Here is a 5,000-nt window from a genome sequence, read left to right on the forward strand (position 1 = left end):
GAGGGGGGGAGAGAGTTCAGTGCTAAATAAATATACATACACGCCAATTATCATGCCTCTACTCAGTCAATTGTTGAACTTATCTACCGGACTATTATGAAGAGATCAGATATCATGACATCTTAAAATATTTTTCCTCTAACAAGAGTCCATTTTACAGTATGTAGGCCTTCTGTATGTCTCCTTATCACACAAATTAAAAACGACAAAATAAAAGTCAAAACAGAGGTTTCCATGGTTTCCAGACATGTCATACTGTATCTCCCAGGACAGAAAAGGGGCGTTACCCTCGGCCCACTCTGCAGGAAGTCTTAGATGATGTGAAATGATGCAATGATGCTTCCACAAGCCTCTAATTGGTTGACATCTCGATGACAGGCTTAACGTCTCAAAGTGAATCTCGTGAAGTGAAATACGCATGTCATGGCTGTCCGTGCAACTTTCAGCCCTGCTCAGTTCAGCACAATTGCATCACTGTGAAGAAGTTTGAAAACTATAGTTTTCCCATCACTCAGATTACGTTCCTTACTGGTTCCTGCTGAAGAACAATCTGAAAGGACCTATTTTAGTTTGTGGTAGAACCTTTTATTAGGGAATTAATTCTAGCTAGAACCTTTGTTTGATTATATGGATTTACCTTGAACCATAAAGGGTTCCTTAAGCGGTTTTCAGATGGTTTTGTAGAGGGTTCTCCCATAGAGGTGGCTGTGGAACCCTTTGTGGTTCTAAGTGGCACCTTTTTTTTCTTTAGAGTGTAGTATCTTGATACAAAATGATTAAACTAACGTCTAGATGCGTCAACCAGCCGCCCGACCACCGTTAGAAACCATCATCCCTTTTACAGCCATGTCCGACCACCGTTAGAAACCATCATCCCTTTTACAGCCGAGTCCACCGTTAGAAACCATCATCCCTTTTACAGTCATGTCCCACCACCATTAGAAACCATCATCCCTTTTACAGCCGAGTCCACCGTTAGAAACCATCATCCCTTTTACAGCCATGTCCACCGTTAGAAACCATCATCCCTTTTACAGCCATGTCCACCGTTAGGAACCATCATCCCTTTTACAGCCATGTCCACCGTTAGAAACCATCATCCCTTTTACAGCCATGTCCACCGTTAGGAACCATCATCCCTTTTACAGCCATGTCCACCGTTAGGAACCATCATCCCTTTTACAGCCATGTCCACCATTAGAAACCATCATCCCTTTTACAGCCATGTCCACCGTTAGGAACCATCATCCCTTTTACAGCCATGTCCACCGTTAGGAACCATCATCCCTTTTACAGCCATGTCCACCGTTAGGAACCATCATCCCTTTTACAGCCATGTCCACCATTAGAAACCATCATCCCTTTTACAGCCATGTCCACCGTTAGAAACCATCATCCCTTTTACAGCCATGTCCACCATTAGAAACCATCATCCCTTTTACAGCCATGTCCACCGTTAGAAACCATCATCCCTTTTACAGCCATGTCCACCGTTAGAAACCATCATCCCTTTTACAGCCATGTCCACCGTTAGAAACCATCATCCCTTTTACAGCCATGTCCACCGTTAGGAACCATCATCCCTTTTACAGCCATGTCCACCGTTAGGAACCATCATCCCTTTTACAGCCATGTCCACCGTTAGGAACCATCATCCCTTTTACAGCCATGTCCACCATTAGAAACCATCATCCCTTTTACAGCCATGTCCACCGTTAGAAACCATCATCCCTTTTACAGCCATGTCCACCGTTAGAAACCATCATCCCTTTTACAGCCATGTCCACCATTAGAAACCATCATCCCTTTTACAGCCATGTCCACCGTTAGGAACCATCATCCCTTTTACAGCCATGTCCACCGTTAGGAACCATCATCCCTTTTACAGCCATGTCCACCGTTAGAAACCATCATCCCTTTTACAGCCATGTCCACCGTTAGAAACCATCATCCCTTTTACAGCCATGTCCACCGTTAGGAACCATCATCCCTTTTACAGCCATGTCCACCATTAGAAACCATCATCCCTTTTACAGCCATGTCCACCGTTAGAAACCATCATCCCTTTTACAGCCATGTCCACCGTTAGAAACCATCATCCCTTTTACAGCCATGTCCACCGTTAGAAACCATCATCCCTTTTACAGCCATGTCCACCGTTAGAAACCATCATCCCTTTTACAGCCATGTCCACCGTTAGGAACCATCATCCCTTTTACAGCCATGTCCACCGTTAGGAACCATCATCCCTTTTACAGCCATGTCCACCGTTAGGAACCATCATCCCTTTTACAGCCATGTCCACCGTTAGGAACCATCATCCCTTTTACAGCCATGTCCACCGTTAGAAACCATCATCCCTTTTACAGCCATGTCCACCGTTAGAAACCATCATCCCTTTTACAGCCATGTCCACCGTTAGAAACCATCATCCCTTTTACAGCCATGTCCACCGTTAGAAACCATCATCCCTTTTACAGCCATGTCCACCGTTAGAAACCATCATCCCTTTTACAGCCATGTCCACCGTTAGAAACCATCATCCCTTTTACAGCCATGTCCGACCACCATTAGAAACCATCATCCCTTTTACAGCCATGTCCACCATTAGAAACCATCATCCCTTTTACAGCCATGTCCACCGTTAGAAACCATCATCCCTTTTACAGCCATGTCCACCGTTAGAAACCATCATCCCTTTTACAGCCATGTCCGACCACCGTTAGAAACCATCATCCCTTTTACAGCCATGTCCGACCACCATTAGGAACCATCATCCCTTTTACAGCCATGTCCACCGTTAGAAACCATCATCCCTTTTACAGCCATGTCCACCGTTAGAAACCGTCATCCCTTTTACAGCCATGTCCACCGTTAGAAACCATCATCCCTTTTACAGCCATGTCCCACCACCGTTAGAAACCATCATCCCTTTTACAGCCATGTCCCACCACCGTTAGAAACCATCATCCCTTTTACAGCCATGTCCACCGTTAGAAACCATCATCCCTTTTACAGCCGAGTCGTACACCGAAGCTCTGTTCTCCATCATGTCGGCTAAAATGGTAAATGGACGGCACTTATATAGCGCTTTTCCACCTTAGCGGCACTCAAAGCGCTTTACAATGGCCTCTCATTCACCCATTCACACACACACTCACACACCAATGGCGGCAGCTGCCATGCAAGGTGCTAACCTGCTCATTGGGAGCAATTTGGGGTTAGGTGTCTTGCTCAAGGACACTTCGACATGTGGACAGTCGTAGCTGGGATTTGAACCGCTGACCCTTCGATCACTGAACGACCCGCTCTACCAACTGAGCTACAGCCGCCCCGACTGTAGCTCAAACCAACCTAATACCTAACGTGTACGCTCGGTGCCTGGCTCCCAGATTCATCTGCTACCTTTTAAACATTGCTTATTTCTGAGGGGGCGTCGGAGCAATCAGCTTTCTAAATTAGAGCTCACCTCAGCGTGACCAAGCTGGAAGCAGCACCGTGCGAAGGCGCCTTTAATTAGCCTCCCATTGTCAAGGCTTGCTTGAGAGCGGGTTGCCGAGCTCCACTCTTGAAAACAAATTCATTATTCACAAGTGTTATCTCAGGGACTTGGATGACGTGTCCTGGGATGGGTCCCAGAATGCACTTCTGTTTTACACATTCATTTTTGTCTGTAAAAATCAATGCTTGTGAAATCAGCTCTGTACAGAAATGCCCCGAAGTTCAAAATACTATCCCTAGTGTCCCAGTTTTATATCTGGTTACATACATAAAATATGTATGTATGTATGTATGTATGTATGTATGTATGTATGTATGTGTGTGTATATGTGTATATATGTATACTCAATATAGATAGATACATACATATATATATATATATCTGTTCATTGCCATGTCCAGTATATGGTTCAGTCATACTAGGACGGTGACTAGGGCTGAGACAGCGCTGCTGTAGACCACACAGGACAGGGCAGGGCAGGACAGGACAGGACAGGACAGGACAGGACAGGACAGGACAGGGCAGGACAGGACAGGACAGGACAGGACAGGACAGGACAGGGCAGGGTGCAGGGCAGGGTGCAGACGTGACAGTGCACAACAGTACAAACAACTGTGCAATGTCAAAATACCAAAGAACAATGCAACAAAATACAGTGCAAATGTACAAATTATGATATACCATTAAAAAAAATAATGATAAAAAAAAAATAAGAATCAAAAAATAAAGAATGATAGAAAATAAAGAATCAAAAATAAAGAATGATAAAAACTTAGAGTGTGTATATATACTGTATATATATCAAATATATCGAATATCAGTTATAGCTTTTCAAAGCTTTTCAAAATGTCAGATAGTAAATGTACTTATGTCAGATACTGTAGTAAATGTCTCTTAAGTTAATGACCTCCCTCGGTTCTGTGTCTCCTCAGAGGCATCTAAGGTCAGAGCGTCATTTACTTTTATTGCAGTCTTATTTTTCATCTCTGAAGAACACAGTCTCATCCCGGCGGACAAGGTTGAAGTAGAATTGGCTCTGGAGTTATGGTAATGAGAGACCAGAGAGATCAGGGTATCTCAAAGCTGAGACTCCAAAAAGTTCAGGGTATCTCAAAGTTTAGTCTCCAAGCACAGAGTGGCTCTCATGGTATAATGAATGCCTTCAGCAGGAGAATTTTGATTCTACAACGAAAGGTTTGGATACTTGATTCAGATTGGCTAGCAGCCGTGGTAAAATACTCTGTAACCCACGGCTGCGACCGCATAACAATTAGTATTAATGCACCGTCAATCTCATTGACGAGGCCATTGATAAAATCAAGCGGTAGGCTATGCTTTGCGTAGCAACCACTCGCAGCAACCTCGCCTTTTTCGTATCCTATTACAATAATGCACTCATTAGTTCGACTCCAACACTTCCACACCCCTACCAGCAAAAACGAGTGCTCTGGAGAACTGTTTTAATAATTGCACCATGGCTGGAAATATTCAAATAAAC

General features: G+C 44.1%; 1 protein-coding gene across 1 annotated transcript in view; it reads left to right on the forward strand.

Moving 5' to 3' along the window:
- Window positions 1–5,000, forward strand: part of LOC311315091 (copine-9-like) — a gene marked incomplete at both ends in the record, with an annotated part of 35,497 nt that overhangs the window by 17,896 nt on the left and 12,601 nt on the right. The window lies entirely within an intron of this gene.

The sequence above is a fragment of the Borostomias antarcticus genome (assembly GCF_949987555.1).
Source record: "Borostomias antarcticus genome assembly, chromosome: 11".
Classification (NCBI taxonomy): Eukaryota; Metazoa; Chordata; class Actinopteri; order Stomiiformes; family Stomiidae; genus Borostomias; species Borostomias antarcticus.